General features: G+C 33.8%; 1 long non-coding RNA gene across 1 annotated transcript in view; it reads left to right on the top strand.

Annotated features, from left to right (window-relative positions):
• Positions 1-15,342, top strand: part of LOC121089281 — a 205,690-nt gene that overhangs the window by 95,569 nt on the left and 94,779 nt on the right. Inside the window, exon 2 of the long non-coding RNA XR_005828179.1 lies at positions 8,999-9,099. This is a non-coding gene — a long non-coding RNA (uncharacterized LOC121089281). The remainder of the gene's footprint in view (positions 1-8,998; positions 9,100-15,342) is intronic.

The following is a 15,342-nucleotide window of genomic DNA, read 5'->3' as shown; positions in this document are numbered from 1 at the left end:
TTCAGTAAAAGATTCTCGTATGTTCTTTTAAGGTTAATTTTAAAATTTTCAAAATAGTTAATGTGTACAAACTAAAAACCATATTTTCTATGTGCATAATTTTTATTTCCTGGTTTGATTTTCATCTTTTCTTTTAATGATATTTTAACATAATTTACTTACCTAATATAGCTAATCAAGAGTGCAAATTTAGAAATATTTCCTGGTCACTGCCTGGCAAATAGTTTGGTGTAAGATATGTTAGTATTGCAACGTGGACAACCAATTAAAAATGAGGTGACCTTTTTCTTTCTTTATACAGTTGTCATTCAGCAGTGCATCTCTAATGAGCATCTTAGGTTCCTGAGAGCTTCTACTAAAAAAGTATTGTCATTTCTGATGAATATGCTGGTGGCTGAAGTAGAGCTTTTGATAAATTAATACCTTTTATCAGCCTGGCTCTCTGGGACCCATTAAGAAAGGTTTTACACTGTGTATCATTTAGGGAGTTGAAGATGTAGAAATACATTGAAATAAAGATAACACTGAACTCCAAGCTGAATTATAGGACCACTCTTTTGCTTATAAAGGTAATATGCTATAAAGAGGTCACAAGCGAATAAATAAGAGCTCTACATCATGCTCAAAACAGGTTAAGTCTCCATGAAATGTACTGAACTGAAAAGGTACTCAGTTGTCTCTGCATACAATAAGTTCAGTATAGAGTGAGATAAGGCATCACTGTGCTTCTCTAAACCCTTTTATCTTAGACACAAAAGGGAGCTAGTCCACTTATTCTTTGGGTGCACACATTGTTTAGGCATGCAAATGTATTATTACTACAAAATTTTTCTTTTGAGAATTTCGGAGACTGTGAAGTAACCTTCTTATTTTTGTGAACCACATTAACATTTTCATATACTTGAAATAACCTACATGAAAACCAGACAGATTGGCATTTTGATGCACAGATTTGTTGGGCTACAATATGATAGGAAGAGCTGTAAATAATTCATAAATAAATCAGAGAAGGATTTTTGCCACTTTTTCTGTTTGTATGCAATCTGACAGTATCCTCTCAGGGTCAAAGAAGAGAACTGCATTTAGGAGACTGATGCTCAAAATATATTGCTCAAAATTGGAGCATCAAAACTGATGTAGCTTTCACAAAGGGGAATTTATGGGTCAATTAGAAATAGAAAGTTAAATATTTTGTCTACGTTTTCATGAAACACAAGATAAGTCAAGGATGAAAGACAAATCTGACCCAAAACAGACTTGGGAAGACAAGTGTGTATAAAAAAAGATGGCAGGGGTCACTGGACACATGGCAAATGACTAAAGTGCTCATGCTGCCTCTCATCTTTCCAGAAGAGTTTTCAAGGAGTCAAAGACAGACACTGCTGAAAGGGGAATGATGAAAGACAACTGATATAGATCTCTCCTTAGAGGCCTGACATTAATGAGCCTGTAATGGGCTGATTAGACTAAGTTATTTTTTGCTGAAATATGTAAAGTTAGGTGGTTATGCTAATAATTAAAAGATTAAAAAGGGAAGATTCAAAAGTAAAATATGGAACTCTACATTGCTAGTCAATTACAAGCAGTTGGACCACAAAACAGGTATAATTTAGGATTGCAGGACCTTGATATTTTCAGTTATCTAGTTAAAAAAGTAAATTATCTCCACTAAGATGATGTATTTCTTGCACAAGCACATAGTATTAGTTGTATATGAACACAAACATTCATATAAACTTACGTGAAACATTTCTTTTTTTTTTTTTTTATTAAATACAAAAGTTTATGACACTTTTTTAACAGAGTTTTTGCCTTTTTGTATGGTTGAAAAACTCTTACATTGGACATTTGTTTTGGTTTTTGAAAGCAAGCATGACGGCATAAACCAAATACATTATTTCACTGGTACATATCATAAGATACATGTCACCAAAGTAGTCCTTACTGTGTAGTGCAGGGGATTGGGGAAAGTGTTTGTTTGAAGATTTTGACAATTCGATTAGTTTTACAGATGTTGCTATCTGTTAAACTGCACATCAACCTCGATAGCTGAAGTTTAAATTAAAGTAAGGTAATTAAGCTGCAGCAGTTTAGGATGACTTTTGATTTAGCTAGATTTCATCTTTGAAAGGTTCCACTGAAAATGTTTTGTGGAGTAATTGAAATCAGGATAGTACTTTGACAGGCCTCTTCCTGGACCACCTGATGCCTTGTTGCAAGTCCCAACACTTCTGAGGTCTGGGTCTGGCTTGGAAAAAAGCTGTAGGCAAGGTATTCTTGAACTTGGCATACTATGACTGCTCCCCTGGAAGCGTAAGACTCTGTGATTCAAGGTCCACAATTTGAGTGACCTGGCCATGTTATAGAGCTTCTATGTCTGATTCATGGAATCACAGAATGGCTGAGGTTGGCACGGAACTCTGGACATCATCTAGCCAACCCCACTACTCATATCAGAGTCAGCTAAAGCAGGTTGTTCAGGGCTTCAGATATCAGGTTTCAAATATCTCCAAGGATGGAGACACCACAAGCTCTCTCAGCAGCCTGATCCAGTGCTTAACAACCATCACAGTAAAGTCTTTTCTCACACTTAAACGGAATGTCCTGCATTTCAATTTGTGCCTAATGCTTCTTGTCCTGGCACTGGGTGCCACTGAGGAGAGCCTGCCTCTCTCTTATTTACACTCTTGCATCACATGTTCATACCTTACTGTTTGGTATGCTTGCTTTCACAACTTGGGCTGGCGCATCTATACAGTTGTGTCGTGGTTTGACCTCAGCTGGCAACTAAGTACCATACAGTGACTCACTTCCCACCCACCACCTGCCCAGTGGGATGGGGAGGAGAATTGGAAAAAGGCAAAATCCATTCAAGTAAAGTAAAACCATCTACTACTACTACTATTTGCAATGAAAAGGGAAGAGTAAGAGAGGAATAAAACCCAACAAGTGATGCATGATACAACTGCTCACCCCCACTGGCCAATGCCTAGACAGTCCTCAAGCAGCTCCTCCAAGCAGTCCTCCAAGTCAGCTTCTCCCAGTCAACTCCCCCAATTTATATACTAAACCTGACATTCCATGGTATGGAATATCCCTTTGGCTAGTTTGGCTCACCTGCCCTGGCTCTGCTCCTTCTCAGCTTCTTGTGCACCCGCTTACTCGCAGAGCATGCAAAACTTGAAAAGTCCTTGATTTAGGGTAAACACTACTCAAAACAACTAAAATATCAGTCTGTTATCAGCACTGTTCTCCTACTAAATCCCAAACACAGCACTGCACTAACTACTAAGCAGAATATTAACTCTATCCCAGCTGAAACCAGGACAAGTAGGCAGAATGGTAATCCTTCCAGTGCTTCCTGCTGCAGAGCTATAACTTAAACCTGGAAGACCTGTTGTTTTTGGAAAATCTAGAAGGAGCAACTGGAAAATGCTAGGATACTTTTATTATGGGAGGTTTGAGGGGAGAATAATGCTTCATTTAATTTGGAATAAAACCAATCAACTAAAAAGACATATCTTAAAACATACAGGTAAATCATGACTTTTACTGGTGTTTTATCTGCACTGGCTAGACCAATCAATTTAGACATTTTTTTCCCCCGCGATGCATAGTTTTGCCTATATTTTTCTTAGAATAGTGTGACTACAATATTAAAGCACAGCTGAACGTTATATCTGTAAAATCTGACTTGCCCTTTCCAGTAACAGGAATTGCTTGTAGCTAATGACTTCGGAAAAATACATATAGCATTTACATATATAATAATCAATTTCAGTAGTTTCTAGGTTTGTTGGATTATCCATAGCTCTCACCTTAAAATCTTCACTTTAGAATGTTCAAAATGAGGGTTAACTACTGGAGGGTTAGAGACATATCTTTTCCATTATTTGGCCCCTAGAGACAGCTCTTCACCTAGTCCCTGGTTCATTCTTCTTCAGCTTTGTTTCCCTAAAGAGGTCATTGACAGTAACTTTTTCAAGAGGATTTTCAGTTTCTGTGACTCATTAGAGAACAAAAGAGCATCCACCCTCCACATTACAACGTTCCATATCTCCTTGCAGCTGAGGTTCTTAGTAGGTCAAGAAGGGGAACTGCTTGTTTAAATTTATTGTCAGGTGTGTTTCACATCAGAAGTGTTTTTTTCCCTCACTCTTAGAACAATATACATTGGAATCTGTCACTAACAGTATAGTTTGCTTTGAGAACTGATATGAATAAATACGTTAAAAAATGAAGGTTTTTTTTTTATAGTTTTCTTGTCTATAGGTCTGAAAGAATCAAAGCATTTTTTACTTCAAGTACAAAAATCAAAACCAAAAGAATAATATAAGTATTAAGAGCAGAACACTAGATATGCTGTAAAGTATTTGGCTTATGTATCTGGATAATTATATATACTCCACTAAGGCATAATTCACTCACTTTAAAACATCTTAAAGCTAAATTTTTTAAGGTGTCTAATTGTATTCTAAGGTATAAGAAAGTTTTGAGATCGAGACACCATGAAGATTTTTAATTATAACATTTTTCTGGACAGAAAATAGGTTTGATTGCAATATGATATTAATGATTCAAAAACTAATTATAAGGCTTTCCACAACAAAACAACACCTGAATATTTTTAACATTTTGATTTTGAAAGTCGCTTTTATTTTTATAGTTAATTCTTTACATTTCACTTAAAGTAGAATTAGTTGTACTGGAAACAAACATACAAATATTGTCCTTTCTGTGGATGCTACAGGCACTCTACTACTGTGAGAGCTCATCTTGGGTGATTTTGATTCCCTTACTTGGAGACATATCACATAATGTTAATGTGCAGTCTTGAATGATTTTTCAGAGGTTACAAACATTTCCAATAAAATTGTTTGTTTGGGGGAACTCTCGTTTGTAAAAGACTGACTCATGCATTGAATGAAAAATGTGGAATAAGATTTGTGGATGGAAGAAGAGACAGCTGAGTGTTCATGTATTTGATACACAGCTGCAAGAGCCAGTTTATGTAACAGGGGTGCTACACGTTAGTGTAGGAGCGTGCCATAATAAGAAGAGTTTGATGGTGTAAGGATATGTTGGGATTTTTGTATTCAAATCTTTTACAGTTAATTCCTTTAAAAATATGTAATGCTTTTTTTTTCTTTCTTTTTTTTAAACTGTCATTTAGATCTGGGCTTTTTATTTTCTAACCACTGTTGTCACGATCTCTACCATTTTGTTTCTAATATGTTCAGTAATGTTGGCTTGGTTTTTATGACCACATTAAGAGTTACATATGTATTTGCAAAATGGTTATGCTAATTCAGAGCTTAGCCACATTTTGTATTTCAGTACTGGTCAGCACATTGTTGTATTTTTATTTTACTGTTCTCCTTTCCATTTAATTTTATTGGGTATCATCAAAAGTCATAGATATAATATTCTTAACTCCCAAAACTATAGTGAGCTCCTGGCATTCAGGAGTTTTTGCTTTGGCACTAACAGCATGTGTGTTTATAGAATAAAATTTATAATAAACACATTTGTTCACATTTGTAAATGAATATTTATCAAACATTTTTTCAAACTTGGAATATGTTTGTTGCGATATTGTTGGGTCAGTATTAATAATTGGGCCATATGCCTGTATATTTCTGAACCAGGTGGCTGGCAATCATGTATAGTGGTCTCCAGATGAGCAGCAGTTCAGTGACAGCAACAAAAAAAATCTCTTGTAATGCACTCATTACTATAAACAACTCCTGTTTTCTTCTTTGACTTTCTTGTTCAGTTCCAAATACCATTTGAGTATCAAATATCCTATTCTTAGATGATCATTCAGTGTTGGATAACTAGGATTTTTTGAATATATGATTGAAAGACAGATGTTACTAAATAAAGAACATAAATATTAACATTATCCTTACTGCGGTGCTGGTTAAGTTGCTGGTATTGTAGCTCACTTGCAAGAGTACACAGACTACTAGGTACTGTATCTTTTATTTCCCTAAATTTACATGTGTCTCTATAATAAGAATACACCTATTTCTATACAGTCTGCTTTGTCCTACCAATTCTTTTTGTAGAAAAAAATAAATCATAATGTCAGTCGATCAGAGGCTGTACTTCATGCACATGACTTTCTTCATTCTAACTTATATTTAATTTACTGAGACCCCTAAAAATAATAGCCAGTAGATAGAGTTGGTCTAAGCATTTCAAAGACTTTTCTTCAACATAATCTCTGATTTTATATGCACTACTCTTTCTCCCACAATATCCAACCACAAAAATTGTGGTAAGGTAGTTTTTCAGAGTTTTTTAGTTTCTCTATTAGTTATAATTTTTAAGTTGCTTCCAGATATTACCGTGTGCCTTTTTAAATATATATAATAAATATTGTGTGTAATGTAAATTTCTAATGCATATTTTTTCCTAAGTGTTTCAAACAAAAGTTTAAGTTCTTTTTGACTCTAAGCCAAATTATATGGAGTTGTTTATTTTCCTCAGAGTTTGAGAAATTGAAGTGTCACATAGACAGTTTATCTCTGTTGGTCTGTTAATTATTTGTTATACACACATACATACAGAGAGAGAAATATTTTTAAGAACATGTAGAGTTCTGATTTTAATGCAACTTCATCCAGAGAAGAATCATGGTTTTATTTCAGTCATAAAACTTGAACTTAAATAAAACCTATTGTTTAAGGAGGAAAATCTTTTATGGATAAACTTGAATTAGTTCTGCTATATGTATAAGCTCTTCTGAGAGAGACTCCCATACTGGTTTTGTTTTGATTTTGTTTTCATTTTGACAAGTTTTACTTTTCCTGTACTTTAACTAAAAAAAACCCACCCTACATCTGGATTGCTAATACAAATTATGTTTATCATACTACTTTGCGATCTTCATTTGTGCTATTTACTTTGGCAAGAAACATCTAGAGACTTATATTGTCTGATACTGTTGCATAAGCCTACATCTATTAGTTCCAAGACTATTCTCTACATGAAAAGTGATGCTGAGCACCAAACAAATGAGTGACCGCTGGACAAATCTGACCTGTTCTGTGAGATGTTAATAGTAAGATGACACTAAACTGACACATTAACTAAACACATCAGGAGCAACATCTTTTGTAATTCTTTTCACAGAAGAAATAAAAGTCTGAAGTTCTTTGTCTCTTAAAGGCACCTACCCAAGTTTAGCAAGCTCTATGACAGTGTCTTACAGATTTTATGCATGTTTAAACAGAAAAGAAACAGCTGAATTATACACACATTTTGTTACTGTGTTGCAGTAATGTGTTTCAGGAGAGTTTGCTGTATCTCTTCTATGAGAGAGAATATCAAATATGCAGAATGAGCAAGAGACAGAACTACTGAAATGTAATATACCTGTTTAGGTTGTTTTATTAAATGTATGGTGAGATTTCTGTGAACGCTTCTCTCTGTTGCGTGCAGTGTGTAAATTATTAGCCCTAATGGGGCAAGAACTTGGACAATTTCAAGTTCTCCTCCAAAATTCTCCCTCTTGTCTCCTATGAGAACCTGTGAGAAATCCAAATTCAAAGTACCTGAAGCACTTTCAATTTATGCATGTTCTCTTAATCGCTTTTTACAAGCTTTAAGCCATTTTTTTCTCAAGGTGTCTCGTGTTACTCACAATACAACTCTTAATCTAGACTTTAAATGGCAATCTAGAACACTCTTTCACAAAGAACAGGATAGATAGACTGTAGTATGAGAAAATTCAGTAAATTTTGTTATATCATTCCACTCATTGAATTTTGTTTTATTGTTTAGTAAATTTTTGGCTCATAAAAATTATTTCTAAGTCCAATGTAAAGAGACATTTCCTCTAAAAATTTTATTTTAAAACAATTTTCATATACATTTGGAAGTATATTTTTCTACCTATTAAGAATTTATGTTTGTCAGCATAAAGAGTTCCCAAAAGGAAAATTAAAATCAGATGTATCCTATCACTGGGGGTAGCAGTCTCAGCTGTTATATTTCAGCTAAACATTTTTGCTTGATTTGAGCTGATAGAAAACACATTTCTGTCTGAATGGCCTGTCATCTCATTGAAAGTTGAATCGTGATGAGTTATGCCCTAATTTTTCAATCAAGATTTTTTTCATACTCTGCACTTCAGAAAACTTCTAGTAAATGAAGGACGGTGGTGTTTCATAGGTTCTATATGACTGTATGGTGTGATCACATGACATATTTAACTTCAGGCACCATGTTTTAGTGTAAAGTCATCTACTAATAGATAAGATGCAATTAAGAACAGCTTAGTTCCTCATTTTCCAGATTCTTAAATATCTGAGTATTTCTTTGCTATAAAGCAGAAGTATTTCTCTCCCCAAACAACACCCCAAATTTAATTTCTACTTTTGGAAACAAACTAAAAAGAGCAAGTTAGTGAGAACAAACTAGATAATCTCTAAAGGTCCCTTCCAACCCAAAGCATTCATAATTCAGAACGATAATTCTGTCATTCCCTTGTTATTCTAAATGGACTGTGTGCAAGTGTTTGTCAGCTAGACCACTAAAACACTTCATCACATAAATAAGAAACAAAAAATAATACACAGACATGGTTCTGCTCTATTCTAGTTTGAAAGAAAGGGTTATTCAAATTTTATCTTGCACTTTTGCAGCTTTAATCTTTCCATGCATATGGAAATGTCACTGCTCTACTGAAACAATGAGGGAGATGTGTATGAATTCTCCCAGAACTGTCACCACATGTAAGGAATACAAATTCTGTGGTTTTGCCCACAGAATATCCATTTCTTCTCTGAAATTTTTTTCTCCTCATGCATTAGTTGTTCACAGTGCATGGTTCAACCTGTGTTAGCACCAGGAAGCAGAATGTTATCGTAACCAAGTTTAGCTATTTTGTACACACTAAAATGATTTTGTAAAGTGAACCACTGGGTAAAAAGGCAGTGTGAAAAAATCTAGTCTGAAAGATTTACATGGATTTCTTTTTTCTCTGCAGTCTCCTTTTAGTGAAGCAGCTGTAGCTTGGATTTCATTGTGTGACCTTGACACTTACTGTCAAGCCCTCCAGGTAACTGCTAGATTTGGCAGGGTTAAAAGGTAAGTGAAATTTTAAACATTAAAGCTTTAAGACATTAGAAACCTCTGTATTTAGGAGGCATTGTTATTAATATTATGTATTAAAACATCTGACATTGCAAAGGGAGGGGCTTTTTGTAATCTGTTCCAAACTGTATTGCTTTAATTTGTTTCTGGTAGTTTCTAAGTTGTAAGTTAAGAAAAAAACCACACACACACCTACAGAAAGGAAATAGAGAAGTGGAATTGCAAACAGATTCTTCTCTCTATGACTTGTCATCATTAAAACAAGAATTCAAGTTTTCAAGTCTACTAGATGTGACAGGAGGACAAATTAAATACAGGGTGCTCTGTATAATGCTAAGGAACCAGCTTCATATGTGGATTTACAAATAAGGCAAATGTAATTCTTTGATTATTTTTTTTTTTTATTTGGGGTGTTTTTTTTCTAAAGCAGAAAAGGGAGACTGGCCAACCTTAATTGAAGTAATCAAGTGAAATGGAAGAGGTTAAATAAGCACAAGGCTGACAGAGCTGATGCTAAATATCCTTTGTGAAATAAGGCTCAGTAAAACCAGTGACATCAAGTATCCTGATTTTGCTAGGCAGATTGGAGAAAGAATAGCTACATAATCAGTCTTTTAGAACAAACATAATATGTAAAAGGCTTACTTAACACATTAATATAAATCAAGGGGAATTAAATGAATGCTATATAAATCAGTATTTCTTTTATCTCTCAGAGAGCCATTTTTCATCCTTTACATATTTGTGGGTCAGATACTGCCTCAAGGAGAAAGAAAATTTATGAATAATTTAAAAATCAACATTTTTGCTTCTGATGAGAGCAGTAAGAAGAGCTTTTAGAGCTAGTTATATACAACATATTCCAAGGAGTATTGTTTATTAAAATAAGACTTTTCTCTTGTACTGTGGTCCCCAGTCCAAGAAAGACATGGGCTTATTAGAAACTGTCAAGAAGAGAACCATGAAAATTATCAGAGGGCTGGAGCATCTCTCCTATGAAGAAAGGCTGAGAGAGTTGGGGTGGTTCAGCCTGGAGAATAAAAGCTTTAAGAGGGAACTTATTGCAGCCTTGTAGTGTGAGAAAGGTGGAGAAAGACTTTTTACCAAGGCCTATAATAAGACAAGGGGTAATGATTTATTGAGAGAGGGTAGGTTTAGATTGATGTGGTTTCTGGTGGTTTTTTTTTTATGATGAGTGTGGTGGGACAGCGAAACAGGTTTTCCAGAGCACCTGTGGATGCCCTATCCCTGGAAGTGTTCAAGGTCAGGTTGGATGGGGCTTTGAGCAGCCCGATCTAGTGAAAGATGTCCCTGCCTATAGCAGGTAGGTTGGACTAGATGACATCTGAAGGTCCCTTCCAACCCACACCATTCATTCTATGATTCTGTTCTGTGTCTGCGTGTTTGAAAACACTTGAAAAACTTTCCTTATCTTTATACAGAATTCCCAAATCCTCCTGACAGAAACTGTTCCCTTGATTATGCAAAAAATGTTCAATGACTCATAAAACCAAAAAAGTTTTAAAAATACTGTTCTAAACTATGTAAGCTGCTGTTTACAAAATATTTTATCACTTTGCTTTGAAGCAAATGTATTTTCCCGAAATGCTATATCAACATTATACTTACCTGTTGATCTGCTATTATTCTTATGATTGACTTTGCTATGCCATTAATGAAATATGGCTTGAATGTCTTTTTCCACTAGCACACAGTGATACTAGAGATCTGTTTTAATCTTTTTACTTTCCTGTTAACTTTTCTTCTAGAATTATCCTAATTTCAGATCTGCTTAAATCTTTTCTATAGATGTTTTCTGTATTCACATGGAAAACCAATATCAATTCATAACACCAGTAAAATCAATTATTGAAAACTTTGGTTTTCTCAGGAATGTAATACCAGTCTTGTCATGAGTTCAAACTGTGTCATTCGTGTGTTGCCTCTTCTGACATTCAGCTGACCTGCCAATATACTTACATATTGTGTTAAATAAGACACCTTGTCAATATTACAGAAACATGCAAATCTGTAGAACAAATAACTCTAGAAATACAATGCATCCATACTGAGCAATCACAGTGTGAAAAATGTTGCTAAGTGGATCTTCTAATAATTGTTACCTTAACAAGAATTTTAACATTTTCTACTGGTGGTTTCATTTGTAATTCTATCTGAAGAAAAACAGGAACTGGATACTTCAGTGGAACAAAATGAATTGTTACACAAGGTCCATATTCACTTAGTCCATTAGAGGTATCAGTATTAAAAATTAACACACAGTTCTCTGTCAAACTGTAATATACTTTGCAGAAACAGAGTTCATACTTATCTTGGAAGTTTAGGGAATATGACAGAACATGCTTCTGTCTGAATCTCATAAGCAGAATGAAAATTATCATAATCAAAACTACAACCTAGAATAATAAAAGTAGTAATTGTGCATTAATATTAGTGTCAAGAAATTGATAGTGGAGAAGTCTCTGGACTAAAAAAAATATTACCCTTACTGAACCTAGCTGTTAGGAAACCCCTACCATAGACCTAGTATTATGACAATGATGGCTTTTTCATCCAGATTACTGTCAATTAATTATTGCACTATACTTTTATATCTTTTTGAAGCACATGTTCATAGCTCCTGTCAAAACTGAGCCTAGAAGCTGATAAGACTCTTACATCATTATGTCCATTTATGCTTCAGATACTTAGAACAAGTGAAAACTTTAAAAGTAATTTATTGGATGAAGAAAAGGTAAGGATTACTTAGGAACCAAGCATTCATTTAGTATTAATAGGTATTATCATAATTTATTCCACTTTTCTGGCAATCAATATAGGTAATTTTTTTATGAGGTGATGGAGACACTTTTCTGGTCTGTATTTCTTTTCCAAAACTTTTGCTGCCCATTAGTACTAACTTATTCTTCAAATAAAATGGTTTTCAAATAGATTCTTAATAGTTTTATTTAAATTATTTTTCTTCAATAGTTGAATTAAATAAGTTTTTGTTAGTAATTTTCTGACATGCAGTTTTTTTCTAGGCCATTTAGTTTCACTTACACTTCACTTACTATTAGTTTATGAATAAAAAAGTGTTGTTATTATTATTCAACAGAAAACACAATTTTACTGAAATAATTGTTAACATAGGAATATTTTGGCAATATCAGTCTTGTACTTATATGTCAGAAACACAATACATACTTTTTCAGGTGGTGAATGTTGCTATTCAGTCTTTGTGCATGACAAAAATGGTGACACTCTCTCTAGTGACACCAAGAAACATGACAAGTCTTTATTCTCTGCACATTCAAATTATGCTGTTTTCCTAGTCTCTCTAGTCTCTAGTGATCTGCTTTATCTATCTGCTGGTATTGTATTTCACTGCATTTTGAATAAAATAACATTATCTGATGCAATCATAAATTCATCTTTTTTTTTGGAGTTAAATTCTTAACAAAGTGGATTTGGCATATGAAATCACTTTCTGGCTTCTATTTTCATAGGCTTATATGTAGTTGCTAATAAAATCACCAACACCTATATCCATGTAATATTGCATACACCAGAGAGGAAGATATACATAGTGAAAATGTGCAACATATTTTATTTGATTGGTTATAACCTCTGATGCATTTCAGGAGGTGAAAATACTGTTTCTTGATGTATTTCAGGAATAAATCCTTTATATCTGATTAAAATGCAGATGAGCATCATAAACTATTATAATTTGAAAGGGTTGATCTCCTGAAGCAATCTTCTTCCATCTGCTTCAGGTGTAAAGCTTGGAGAGAATTTGTTACAATTACTGAATGCAGTTTGGGTGAAGATGCAATCTCCCAGCCTGAAAGTCCCTACGTGAATGAAAACTCCTTTTTAGTACTTCTGACATTTCTGCTATTTCAAAAAATCCTGCAACTTCATAATAAAACCATTTTTAGTTATGAGAAATTATTGAATTGTTAGTGAAAATCTGCATGAGAACAAATGGAAAATCTAAATGATTCTGAGGTTAGGTTCTAATCTCATATTTCAAATCTTAAAATACTGATAATGCTAATTCAGTAATTTTTAGTTCTTAGGTGGTTTAGTTAATTCATAAGAAGAGAGATAATAATCCAGAAGTCATTTAAAGTGGCTTAAAGTCTTTTATTTCTCTGTGATTTGCAGATATTCTCTAGATTTTATCGACTGCTGGCTAGGATCTTGTGTTATAAAATTGCATTGCAAGACTTATTTACAGAAGGGAAAGGATCCCAAACTTTTTTTTCTCTAAACATTGTTGTTTTGTTGTAAGGATATAAAAGTAGCTTGTAGAGACTTAATCTCATTAGAACAATCAAAAAAATGTGAACTTCAGCATACCTATACTTATAATTTAGCAGAGGGACACAGATTTCTTGCAGTAATGTTCACTAACCAAAAAAGATTAGGATGTGAAGAGTTATATTACTAAAAGTGTGAGAGAGAAAGGGAGATGTTATCAAAAAGATCATTTCCTATTTAACAAAAGTTGACTAAACAGACCAACATTTACTTTTTTTAAAAAAATATTTTTTTATTATTTGGTAGGATGAATAAGAAACCTGCCCTTTTAGTAAAATACTGCACACAGTTTCTGCAATACATATAGTCTGCTTTGAAAGCTGGTATAGAATGCAGGGAGCCGCAGTGGTTTGACATTGAGAAATTAAGTTCAGTTATTTAGTGGCAGGAAACTGTACTCAATGAGCAAAGAAAAATATATCTAACAGTCACCTTGCAAAGAACAGTATTACTCTGTAAAATGGTTGCCTGTCAACAGGAGCTTTCTTTAATAACTTTTGTTATTGAAAAAAGTCATTGACTATTCCATTCACTCTCTTTTTAGTTGATTTTTTGATAGCTTGAATGTTGTTGTATTGTAAGCTGTTTTCCCAAAAGTGTTCTTTTTCATAGAGCATCTGTATAAATCCAAATCTGCAAGATTTTTTTTTTTTCTTATGATCCCTGGAGTTACATGGTCATGCTTATGTCCTGAGCAAGAACTCTACATGCTAGAGCACTACACCCTTGAACTACAACTAGAGTGTTGTATCTTAGGCTGCTGGACTGAAGAGATAACTATAATATGGAAGAACTGAAAGTAGATACAGACAGTAAGAGAAACATTCTTAAGGGTGAAAGAAATTAAAGACCAAGTGATCATATAAACTTGATTTTTCAGAGCATGTTGCCTAGTGAGTAAGTGTACTTATGATAGGTACTTTTATTACAGATAATAACTAAAAACTAATGCCACTCCAAGAGGAGAATACACCAAGGGAAAACATTGATGTAGAAGAAAAAGCAAAGATCTTGAAAGTATATTATGATTATTATTTTTTTCTACTTAAAAAAGATTGGGAATAGGGTAGGGCTGTTAATTTCTGGGACTATGAGGAAATAATCTGATCTTCCTATCCTTTAACTATTACCTGTGAATGCAAATTGGCAGTGGTTGTACTATTAAGTTAATGGCTGACACTATGTGATAGAAATTACAAAGAGAGAGTGAAATATAATAGATAAATTGTAACTGAATAATTTCTGATATATTAGAAAGACTATAGCCTAAATAAGGCTAAGTTTACCAAATTCTGAATATGCTAAAATAACTGCTCTCATAATTGGCTAATAGCAATCTGTTCATCTTTCTAGTCTGAACAAGAAATAATGTCTCTTCAGTTTGCATCTTGACAACTGTCTCAAATTTGGCTTCCTTGCTCTGTCTTTTAATGTATTTTTGATTTTTAATATTCTGTGACTGTTACTATTGGTTGTATACTCTCAGGTACTGTAAATCAGACTAGAATTTTGTGGAACTGTTTCCTGGTTCATTGTGTGGAGTTGCACAAAGATGGAAGAAATGAAGACGTTATCGTTCCTCTTAGGAAAGAAGTGACTTGCAATCATAAGGTGCTTCTTGCCTACTGAGGAGATGGGAGCTTTCTTGGCAGTGCATTAGAGACATTTCAAAATATGCAATAAGAAAATGTTTTATTATCTCTTAGCAAAGAAAATGCCCCTTAAGAAGGCTACAATATTTTTATACTTTTTCTTGGTTTTTTTCTCTTCTCCTTATCACTGACAACAGTTGCAGATTAGATGCCTCTAAAAGTAACAATATAATAAGTGTTCTAAAATGCTTCTTTGATTCTTGATTTCAATATAAAATTTTCATTAATATGAAGTGTAAAAACAACCTATACACAC

Source organism: Falco naumanni, chromosome 5 (assembly GCF_017639655.2).
Source record: "Falco naumanni isolate bFalNau1 chromosome 5, bFalNau1.pat, whole genome shotgun sequence".
Taxonomy (NCBI): domain Eukaryota; kingdom Metazoa; phylum Chordata; class Aves; order Falconiformes; family Falconidae; genus Falco; species Falco naumanni.
The sequence above is the reverse complement of the archived record's forward strand: the minus strand, read 5'-3'. Positions and strand labels throughout refer to the sequence as shown.